This window comes from Marmota monax, unplaced genomic scaffold (assembly GCF_021218885.2).
Source record: "Marmota monax isolate L192 unplaced genomic scaffold, Marmota_monax_Labrador192_F-V1.1 WCK01_AAM20220418_F8-fsc00082, whole genome shotgun sequence".
Classification (NCBI taxonomy): Eukaryota; Metazoa; Chordata; class Mammalia; order Rodentia; family Sciuridae; genus Marmota; species Marmota monax.
This window is the reverse complement of record NW_026695207.1, coordinates 4,487,346-4,499,257: the sequence shown is the minus strand read 5'-3', so window position 1 is coordinate 4,499,257 and position 11,912 is coordinate 4,487,346. Positions and strand designations below refer to the sequence as shown.

The following is an 11,912-nucleotide window of genomic DNA, read 5'->3' as shown; positions in this document are numbered from 1 at the left end:
GCTGCCCCGTCGTTGAGGCGACCCTGGCCCCTCAGAATGTCAACTGCTGACCAGCAGCTCCACGGGGTCGGCCCCAGGCCCCTGGAGAGCCTGCCTGGTTCACAGAACACCTGCATTCGCTCAGCCCACACCACCCGTAGCTGGGCCTGAGCACGGGAGGAGATGGCCCTCATCCCATTTCACAGAGAGGAAATCAGGACAGGAAACAAATGTGGCTCTTCCTAGAATCACACACCAGGAAAAACGTCTCTGAGGGGTGCTAGGAGAAAAGGGGCCACCTATTTCACGGCCAAAACGCCAGCACCAGGGACCTGTTGATTCTCCAAGGCACTCAGCGGGTCTCTAGGCCTCTGCACAGAGAGGACTTCCAGTGTCCATGCTTACTGTCCTCAGTAGCTCCTCATCAGACACCTGCTGGGTGGAGCTGAGAGGGGGCAAGAGCGGCCCAGATGTGGTCCCTACCCAGGGACCCCATCTGTCTCTGTCAGAGAGAAAATGCACAGCCACATATTGATGCAGTTCAAGGCTGATCAGGCCCCAGAGGACAGGGTCAGGGACAGGCAAAGGAAGAGATTTGCTTCTGTTCAGAAGGGAAATGATGGGTCAGAGAGGGGAAGCTTTGATCAGGTGCTTAAAATGGAGGAAATCACAAGCAGTCGGAGGAAGGCGTAGCGGGCATCTGTGCCCCTCCGGGGAAGGTGCTAGGCAGTCGAGGGAGGGCCAAGGGCTGCCCAGGGCCAAGGCTTGAGGGGACTGTGGGACTGACCAGTACTGGTGAATCCCCCTCACCTGGGCGTGGCCCCTCCAGCTCACATCCCGACAAGGAGGAGGAGGGGCTCTGGTTCAGACCTGCCAGGCCCACCCAGAGCCTGCACCTGCTGCAGCCGCACTCGTGCTCAGCCACAGGATTAGTCGACAGCACTGCGTGCCCCATCACTCACCGGCTGCCAGTCAGCCGGGGCACAGCTGGGTTGGACCAAGGAGCAAGTACCCTCACCTCCACGTGGACCCTCCTGATGGACAGGCCTGAGCCCCCCCATGGCAGCCTCTCTGCTGGCAGCCCTCCCTCAGCGGTAGCCAGCGCAGCCCCTCCCACCCCAGCCAGAGTGAGGTGGACCCACCCAGCCCTCCCAGTGGTGTCCAGACACCTGCAGAGCTCCTGGGAACCACATGCTGGGCCCTGCTCTGCCCCCCACTGTAGTCTCAGCCCCGGGGATGAGTGGAGGGCAGGATGATCCACCACCCACACCCCCGTGTGAAATGCCCTGAGCTCCCAGCACAGGTGGGTCCACGGTCACTGTTCTTCACCCCGTTGCTTTCTCACTGCACTCAGCCTCAGCCTCAGCCACATACTCCCAGAAACTGCAGCTCCCAGGAAGTGGCTCTCTGGTTCCGGTGACCCGATCCTGATGAATCCTGGTGTGCTGTGCACTGCCCCGATCTCCAAGTGTCATGGGGCCAGGCTGGTGGAGAGCAGAGAGGCGTCTTCACGACCGGCACAGGGCCCGGGCACCTGCAGGGGCTGACACTGGACTCTGGCTTTGAGACCTGGGATTCACCTCTTCACGGGGATTTTCTCTGCTTGTTTCTCAGTTGCTTTCAGAGGCCACAAGGGAATCACAGACAGCCTTTGTCCTTCTCTGCCTGGGCCCCCAGGAACCTTGCCAGGTGCTGCTCCCTGGAGCCCAAGGGCAGGGTGGGGGCCATCCCAGTGCTCCAGGAACCAGCCCCCAGGAATTCCCTGCTGAGCCAGGCGTGGGCAGAACAAAGCTGTGGGAGGAGGAGGAAGCAGCACAGACAGACACCCCAGAGCTGGCAGTAGCAGCCCTGCCTCCCAGTCTGCCGTCTGCCCATCTGTCTCCCTGCAACTCTGCAAAATCTCCCTGCCTAAACTCTTGGCTCCCAGCAACCCTGACAAGGAAGGTCTAAAGGAGACTTCAGAAAGGGAAGCACCCCCAGCACAGCCCAGCACTCCCTCTGGGCCTTCCTAGGTCAGAGCTCACCCCAGCCCACCCCAAACCTGCTGTGCTGCTGGGCTTTGTCATTCTGAGCAGCAGCTTCTGGAAAACCAAACCACCACCTCAGCCTGGAGCCTCATTAAGTGCTGGGTGCTCACGCCTCTGCCTCCGGGCATGCAGGGACCTCCCGGGGTCTGCTGAGTCTCCCCTGGCAGGGAGGCCAGATTCCCAGGCTCAACTCTGACTCTGGTACTAGGCACCTCTCCACGCTTCTTGTCCCTGTCCCTCAGGTGCAAGGAGTGTATCATGGCCCCATATCTGCTTTTCACTTCCTTCAGGAGGATGGAGTCCTGTGGTCTCTTGGAGCTGGAGAAAATCTCAGGGACACTGTAGTCAGACCTTCTATCAGTCAGCGTGGTCCCTGTGATGATAACCTCCAGATCCCATGGCATGCAGCCATGAAGGTTATCTCTTTCCTGTCTCATGTTGACTCACATGACTTTGGTTCTGTTCTCTGCCTTTTCTTCAGCCCTGAATCCAAGTGGAAGGATGGCTCCTATCCAGGACTTCCTGTTCCACTGACCCAGGAAAAACAGTAAGAAATTACTAGAAATGCAGGCTGCCTCTCAATGCCTCTGCCTAGTGTGGGCACACTGTGGCTTGCACCCACACCCCACTGGCTGAACACAGGACATGATCAAGTCCTGTGTGGTCGGTGGCATGGTGGGACATATAATGCACTGTGCCAAGAAGGAATGAAAACTGTAGAAGAGTGATACCATCAATCACATGTGCAGGGTGGTCAGTTCCAAGCTAAATAAGGCAGGGTCCCTTCCCTTGGGGTGTACAGTGAACAGGTATGTTATATTAGCTACCCGTGTGACCTTATGTAAGTCAATTCACCTCCCTGGCTGTTGGATTTGTTGTTTATAAAAAGCACTTCACTCTTCCAGGTTCCTCCAAGAGTATATGATGCTAGATGCTAGCGCTTCCCTCTCACTTACTATTATGCAGTCAATTCTTCACTTAAAGTCACACCCCAGCCTTGAGAACAGGACTGAGGCTCACGTGGCATTGACGAAGAGGAAGTTCTGCTGTCAGAAGCCAGACACAGAGAGTTCTGGAGAATTTTTAAGGATGATTTTGGTGATGCCTTTTGAAAGCCTTATACAACCACATTCATACTGCAGGTCATGGACAGAGCAGAAACCACCTCTGATATGTGGACAGGCCAGGTGGGTAGAGTCCAGGACAACTTGCCCCCTTGGCAAAGAAGGGGATCAAAGGCGACTTTGAGATCCTCCTGCCAGTGGCCTCCAGCAGGAGTCATACCCATGCTCACATCCTGCCATCACACTGACAGTGGCCTGGCTCCCTTCTGGGGTCTGGACGTCACAGAGGAGCTTCCCAGTGCTCACAGCTGCCGCCAGGGGACCATGACTTCATGATGGGGATTTATTCTCTGATCTCAGGGCTGTGGATGGCTGGCCCTGTGGCAGATGCCCCAGCAGGAGGCTGAAAACCACAAAGGATCTGTGGTGGGTCTGAAATCACAAGAGCGAATCCAAAGCCTGGAGAGTGCCAGCAGCACCTGTGTCCCCCCACCATCTAGCAAGAGCGGGCCAGGAGCCCATGGCAGAGGGGGCAGGCTAGAGCATGGGAGGGCTGGGCAGAGCCTGACTGATCTGCTTTGCTGGCTCATCTGGCTGTCACCATCTTCTTCCCAAGGCCAAGAACAGCCTGCTGATCTCTCCCACAAACAACAGGCTCTAGATCACCAGGACAAATGGAAGGCCAGGTCTGTCTCCATAATCCCCCTGCAGGACCATTTCCTCTGGTTCATGACGGTGCAGGGGTGTGCCGTTAGCTCCCAGTGCTCATGCAAGCTGAAAGCCGTACCTTCCCGGGGGCATTTGAGGGTGGCAGAGGGGTCCTACCTGGAGCGGGCCTCCTCCCAGGGCATGTGGACCCCCTCGGGTCTATCTGCTTCCTGTCTTCGGTGAGTGTAGTGGTTCTAGGACGTGCTGTGCTGTCATGTTTTCACAGCCCCAAGCTCACTTCCTCACCCCTGGGCACCCTAGACTCTCCTCTTGTATCACTTCCTCTTGTGGACCACATCCCCAAGCTCCCACACTGAAGCCCTGACTTCCAATGTGTCCAGAGCTTTTAAAGGGGTTAAATGAAGTCACAGGGTGGAGCCCTAATCCAGCAGGACCACTGTCCTTGTAGGAAGAGGAAAAGACCCAGAGATCCCCCTGTGTACACAGACAGGGAAAAGGCCATGTGAGGGCACAGTGAGAAGGTGACATTTACAAGCCAGGAAGAGGGACCTCACCTAAACCAACCCTGCTGGGCCCTTGACCTGCGACCTCTCACTCCAGAACTGTGGGGAGACAAAGTTCTGTGTTGAAGCCTCCCAGGGTATGTGCGTGTCTTTGTCTCTCTTCTCTCACAGTATTTTCTTATTCTTTTTTCCATTTTTGTTTTAGAATGAGGGTTGTGTAATCGTCTATGCCTCTCTCAGCTCTTGGAAATTTTAAATGAAGTTAGAACAGATGTTAAGAAGAGGAAAAAACCTTGTGCTATTTTTACAAATTTGTGGTCAAGTAGATCTCAAGGTCCTAGGTGTAACCATTCATTATTGGAAGTTTCATCAAGAAAGAGCATGTGTAATTTGAAAACACACACACACACACGCACACACACACACGCACGCACGCACACACGCACACACGCACACACACGCACGCACGCACGCACACACACATACACACACACAGTAGTTTTATTGATCAATTGATTGATTTTGGATACTGAGAATTGAACCCAAGGGGGCATAGTCACTGAATCACATCCCCAGCCTTATTTTTATTTTTTTTTATTTTGAGACAGATTTTCACCAAATTGTTTAGGGCCTTGCTAAGTTGCTGAGGCTGGCTTTAAGCTTGAAATCCTCCTGCCTCCGCCTTGTGAGCTGCTGGTATTACAGGTATGCGCCACCCTGGCTGGCAAAGGAGTTGAGTTTCACTCTCACCATAGCCAATGGTGCAGCGTGTGACAGATGGCACACTTCTCGACTTGAAGGAACAGAAGGCCATGGCAGGTGAATGTTCAGGACCTCTCAGTACCGTCCTGCTGTTACCGGTGACAAGTCCTTGCTTCCCAGACGTTGAAGAATAACAGCAGAAAAGCACACGCCGAGGCAAGGTCAGAGTAGAAATTACAAGTTTATTAAAGGACAGCAGAAAAGACTTCTCCTGGAGGAAGAAGGGGACCCAAAAGGTGGAATCCGTTGGCAGGCAAATGTGTTCCCCTTTTTATAGGTTTAGTGATGGAATGCACGGGGAAGGGTTAGGACACAGGTGGGCCAAACTGGCAGGAAGGACTTAATTATCACTTTTTGGGATGGGCTTATCACTTCTCTGGGATGGGCTATCTCCGAATCTGTTGGGGGCTGTTTCCTGGGCTCCATTAACATTTCTTTGGGGTGGGCTTTGGCCTAGGGCCTTTCCGGGACTTCGTTAACATTCCATGAGTTGTCCTGCGGTCCCGGAATCATGGTCAGCATGGCCTCCATTTTAGATCTCACTCGGTATTAGACCCGATTTACCTAACTGCACTGACTGCCTCACTTTAAATCTGGCTTCACTGCCTCTCCGGTGCTCCTCCACAGCAGGACAGAATTACTAAGACTCGTCACACCCTTCATGTGGGTGGCTTTTCTGTCTGGAAATGGATGTTCACGTCCAGGGTCTCCAGCCCCGTGGCAGGTCCCACCAGTTCCTATCTCATGGTCGCTGCTCCCAGCTCCAGGAGGAAGCTTTGTCTTGGGGAAGACTGCTGAGATGAGGTGGAGACCAGGTACACGGGCAGAGAGCCTGGACAATGTCCCCACGGGCATTTGCTGTGGCATGACCTGGTAGGCCTCCAGTCAAGCTCTATTTTAGGGGCTACAGAAGCCGAACACCTATGACCTGGGGTTTAAGGTCTTTGTGGAGGACGGGGTCATTTCCCAGTCCTGAGGTAGAGGAACACTTTCTCCAAAGCACCCTGGAGGATTTCAACCTGCTTTCCGAGTTTTTACCACAGCAACGGGGGGACTTTTGAAGCTAAGCTCCCCTTAATATTTTGACTGTTTCTTTCCAACTGAGCCAAAGGTGTAGGGAAACAAGGCCCCAGCCTGACTCTGCCTGGCTCTTTCTCTCAGCAGCTGTCCTCACCCCTGTGCAAGGGCTTCCCTTCCGCCATGCCCACAGCGCCCTGGCCCACAAGCTCCACATGGCCTCAGCCTCAGGCTCTCTCACTCTGGTCCCCGAGGGCTGCTTCCCTGGGAGTCCTGGCGAAATCACCAGCTCACCTTAGATCGGAGTGTGTCCTCTGTCCAGCTCCCTCCCAGTTCCACTCCTGTGACCCATCCCTCCCACCTTCTGTCACCCCTGTACATTGAAGACTCCCAAACACACCCCTCCTTCCATTCACACAAGAACTGCCTAGCTTGAACCTTGGGTCTGAACACCCTAGACCCGACTGCGTTACTCCTAGCAGGGGAAGTGGTTTAGATGGGGACAGAGCCTTGTCTCAGAAGAGCACCAGTGGCCAGAAAGTAAGCTGGCACAAGGACCATCAGCCATGCTGCACAAGCCCCTGGGCCTTTGGCTTGGGAGAGGGGTGAGACATTTTTGCTTTAGGACTCAGTGAAGGCTGACTTGCTTAGGATTTCTCCTCAGCTTACAGGAAAGAGACAGAGAATGCTCCATGGCCCAGCCCAGAAGCCAGGATGGGGAGCATCAGGCCTCAGGAAGCCTCTGTGGGAGCCGTGAGGTTGAGCCAGAGGAGGTCCCACAGGACAAACTCTCAGTCAGCAGGTGTGCTGAAGGTGGAAGGACGGGGACTTCCTCATGAGAGCCATGAGCCAAGTGAAGGGCAAAGATTCTCATCAGAGAGGCCCTGATCTTCTTGTAAGTTAATGTTATCAGGGAATAAGTCATAAATGATTGAGGAATAAATTAATGTGTATGTTTGAACCAGACTTCTTCAATAACGAGAGAGCAATTGTGAAGGTATTTAGCAAACCCTAAGTCTCTAGGTTGAAATCAAATGGCCAGTGGTGCCACTGTGCAGACCCAGCACAGTGAGGCAGAGGGCCCCTGCTAGGCAGCTGCTGGCTTCGTCTTGAAAAGCAGATCAAAGACACAAAAACACTCAAAAAAGCCATAAAATGCAAGATATTGTTAGGATAAAGTTGTGATGACTCAGTGGTGATTAATTCCCCTTTAAAAAGAAACCCTATGCACATATCTCAGATCTCCTTAACCACTCCTCAGCTCTGTCTTCTGACAATGGAAAACAAGTATGTTACTAATATTCATAGTAATTTATTCATAGCTCATCGTTGAAGATACCTTTTCTTTTCTCCTCCTCAACCATAATGTGCTGCCAACCAGGGCTGGGTGCACGGTGGGCATGGAGGAAGATCTGAACACGGGCTCTCCCTTAGTGCAGGCGGGTACTCAAGCACACAAGAAAACCACTGCCTGGAGCAGGCTTCAGCCACTGTGTGCCAGGAATCTCCGTCCTGGGGGTCATGATCTGGTTTCAGTCACATGAGACATTCTTTGTGGATGCTCTCAGATCGCTGCACTTGGAGCGAGTGTGCACACATTCCTCAGGGCTCAGCAGTTCTGTCCTGAACACCAGGTCCCCAAAGCATGTGGTTTCTAGGGTCACAAACCCCAAGAAACTTTTCATTCCAGAAACCTCTCTGCCAATTTCCCTGGATCACTGCTTCTCTTTGTTTTTCTCCCTTTTACCCAGTTTTACCCACCCCAAGACATTTGAGACAGTAAAACTTGCAAATGTCTGGTCACACTGTGGGGTCGGGTTAGCTAATAACGTCTAATAGGCATGTGGCTAAATCCATTCACCCCAGTTCATCACTAGGTCCTTCTTCCCCATTGTGTTTGCAGCAAGGTGCTATGAAGTTACAAGGAGCCAGTCCCCGTCCTGGAGCTGCTTTCTCACTAACTGTGGGAATAAGTTTTGCAAATGTGAAACAAAAGGCATCCAACCCAAAAGCATGCAGGACCGAGGGTGGAAGGCATGTGTTAAGGTTAAGGTGTGGAAAGAGGAGCCAGTCCTCAGACTGGGCGCTGGGGTCTGCAGGGAGGCTAGACTCTCCAGCTGGTACCTCCACATGAGCACTTCTCTAGTGCAGCCGGAAGGGAGGACGATGGGAAAGGGGCTAAGTATCAAGGACACCTTCTCACTGAAGCCCTGGAGGCAGGGCTAGAGTGGAGTCTAAGGGAACAGGACTGCATCATCAAGAAGCTGTCAGGCAGAGTGGGCCATGGGGTGAGACAGGGACACATCCTCAGTGAAACAGGAAGGGTAGAGGTAGGACGGGCCTCCAGGAGGAGGAGCAAGGCCCATCACTGGAGGTAGAGAACGTGAGAGGGCCAGGTGTGCTCCTTGATGGTGAACTTCCCAGACTGCAGAACTCCGAACCATGAAGGTCTTGGTTTCAGAATTTCCCAGTCTAAGGTACAGACGATCCTAACTTACAATGATTTGGCTTATCATTTTTGAACTTTACAATGATATAAAACGATACCTATATAGCCATTCTGTTTTGCACCTTCAGGACAGAATTTAAAGAAAAAATACATGAGATACTCAGTGCTTTAATAGGAAACAGGAGCTGTATGAAATTATGGCCTAACACCATCCCAAATCAAAGAGTATGTGCGTTCTGTCATAACAACCCAGGGTAAGACAGGATCTAACATACAGAGTATATACATATATATTATATATTTATAAATAAAACTTGTACAGATTGACAGTAAAAGGACATTTAAAAGGTTATTTGATCCAAGTAAAAATGGCCAAATAATTGCTTTACACTTTTCTCCAAAGAAGATATACAGATGGCCAACAAGAACATGAAAAGACACTAAATATTATTGGTCATTAGGGAAACTCAAAACCACAGTGAAATAGCCCTTCACACCCACCATCATAGTTATAATAATAATGATGATAAAAATGTAAAATGCCAAGTGTTAAGAATGCAAAATGTTGCAGCCACTGTGGAAAATGGTTTGGCAGGTCCTGACAAAGTAAAACTCCGCATTACCATAAGATACAGCAATGACACTCTAAGGTACAAACTCAAAAAAATTGAAAAGCACACTCTCTGAAATACTTATGAATATTCATAGTGACATTATTCATAATAGCTAGCCCTACACGCTGGCCTTCTCTGGAGTACATCGCCCTGCTCTGCTCAGGAGCCAAGCTCAGGAGACTCGTGATCACTGCCCTTTGCTAGAATCCAGGAGAGTCAGTTCCAAGAGGCAGAGAAGCCGCTGGGAAGAGGTGAGAGTCGGGAACAGAGCAGTGGCCTCTCCTGTTCACGTCAGATCTGCGCCAGGTGAGGCAGTGCCTGAGCACCTTCCCTCCCGTCTCTGTGTTCGGGACAACCTGGACCTTGACAGGCCTCTGGTCTCAGGGCTGGCCTGAGCTCTCACAGCCCATGGGGGGCTGCAGACCCACGCTTCCTCCTGGATTTGTCAAGCCTGGGGCTGGGAAGGTGCCTGTGGCTTTCCCTGGGGGGGGGGATGTTTCTATGAGCCACCCCCCAGGGTTAAATCAGACCCGCAGACAAACCTACCATGTGTTCTTTTCTTCTCAGTGATACTAACCTGTTTCTGGGACAGAACTCCTTTTGGTTTTATTACTGTGTTTTACAACGAATCCAAAATTGTTCACATCAAATATGAATTTATGAAACAATGTTCATTTGCCTCTTTGATTGGTATTGCTACGATTTGTAGTGAAGGGTTGGAGCCTGGCACTTCTTCTTGGTGCCTTCCTGCCCCCTAGTAGGATCTGAGGCCAGAAGAAAACTGTGTGGCCAAATCCTTGGTGAGGGAGGTAGAGCAGATTTCACAGGCAAACAAAGGAGGAAAGCAATTAATCCACCAACCCACTTAAACCACATTGGCTGTGAGGAGACACGGCAAGGGGAATGGCAGGAAAGGGGACCCTAAACATCAGCACGCTTTTCCCAGACTGCCCACCACTCCCCAGTCCCATCCACCAGGCCCTGGCCGGCCTCCTGTGTGGTGGACCCTCCACACATTCACTTCCTTTTAGCATGACTCATTCCACAATGGCTGGACCTTCCCAAGGCATGTGACCCCCATCCCCTACACCCTGACAGACCACCCTTTCCTGACGTTGTTTCTTAAGGGATTCTGACTGGTTTATCTCTAAGTATCTGAGAAATCAATTACAGATGGACCTTTACGACCTCGCACCCCTTGCCCTCTGCATCTTTCCTGTGCTTTGCATCGGTGTTCTCAGGCCCCAACGTCCATGAATGGTCCAGGACTGGGCTTAGAAAAATAAGGCCTTGGATGCTTAACACCGTCCACCTTTCAGGGCCTTGAATTTGAGGGAGGAGTTTATTTGGGAGAAAGTAACCGTTCAAAATAACTGAAAACAGAATTCAGAATCACCAGAGGCCCAGGGAGCCTGCCACTAGAAGTCACCCCCATAGGCCAGAGACCCAGAATTATTCCAAGTGGCCAGTCCTGAGCCCTTCCCCATCTTTTCCCAGGAAATGCGATGGAGGGTCTGGCCTGGACTCCCTCCTCCTTCCTCCTTTCTGCCTCCTGAGGACACTGGTGCTTCCTTGTATGGCCCTGCGTGGCATGGAGACCCCTGCTCTGAAAGCCTAAGTAATAAAGATCCCCCATGTTCCTTTCTGTGTCTTTTCCCTCTCTGTGCCACCACTCAGTCAACTTCATAAGTTAAAACCCTGGCGCCTTCTGACGTCCATACACACACCAGGACTCCCTGTTGGCTACCAGGTTGACTGGAACAGAGCAGAAGGTGAAGGAGCCCCTCCCCCCAATCTGAGGCTGGCAGCTGGGGACGATCTTGGTCCTGGGTGTGGACACCAGGAGAGCTGGGCAAGGCGCCTCTCCAAGAGTGACAACCTCACTAATTACTCGTCCACTAAGCTACTGGAGAGTGCCAGAGGGGACAACAGTGTCCCAGCCATCCAACCAGCACCAAGGACGCCACTAGACATGCATACATATGATCTGTGGCTGGAATACTTGGGGGCGGGGTTCCTTAGTATTACTCCCACTAATTTATTTACGAATGGCCTGTGGATGCACGAGGCCTTCCTCCTCTTGGCTTTTCTTCTGAAATCGAGACACAATTCGCATGTAAGTTTCACCCTTTGAAAATGTACAATTCAGTGGTTTTGTCAGTATATTCACAAAGTTTTGCAATTGTCACCACTATCCAGTTCCAGATGCTTTCATCATCCCAAAGACAAACTTCATACATTAGCAGTCAGAGTCTCAGCCTCTGCTAACCACTAAATTGCTCTCTGTCTCTGTGACTTTGCCTACTCTGGGCATTTCTCATAAATGGAATCATACAGTGCATGGCTATTATATATGACTTCTCTCACTTACATAGTAAAAGCATTTCTTTATCATAGATAATGGGAGTCCTGCATAGTGTTTACCAACTCATCAGCTGATGGGCACTGGGGCTGCTAGGAGCAGTTGTGTGCAAGGCTTTATGTGAACCCATGTTTCCATTTCTCTTGGGTTTGTTGCTAGGAGTAGAACAGCTGGGTCAGGTGGCAACTCTTTAACATTTTGAGGAACTGCCAACTTGGTTCCCAAAGCAGCACCCTTCACTTCCCCCCAGCCGTGAGGGCGCCCTCTGTGCTCCTTCTCCACAGCCCTTCCACCGTCCATCTTTATTTTAAAAGCCACTCCAGTGAGTACAAAGAGCGCCTCCTTGTGCTTTTGATTTGATAGTCCTAATAACGAATGATACTGAATATCTTGTAAGTGCTGGGGGGAGGCTTGTGTATTTTATTTGGATAACGATCAATACAAGTCTTTGGTGATTTGCAGTTGG

General features: G+C 51.6%; 1 long non-coding RNA gene across 1 annotated transcript; it reads left to right on the top strand.

Annotated features, from left to right (window-relative positions):
- The first annotated feature begins 9,108 nt into the window (after window positions 1–9,108).
- On the top strand, window positions 9,109–10,724 carry LOC124083587 (uncharacterized). Its single transcript, XR_006848821.1, has 2 exons — window positions 9,109–9,390; window positions 10,582–10,724. It is a non-coding gene; the product is annotated as an uncharacterized LOC124083587 (long non-coding RNA).
- Window positions 10,725–11,912: the final 1,188 nt, after the last annotated feature.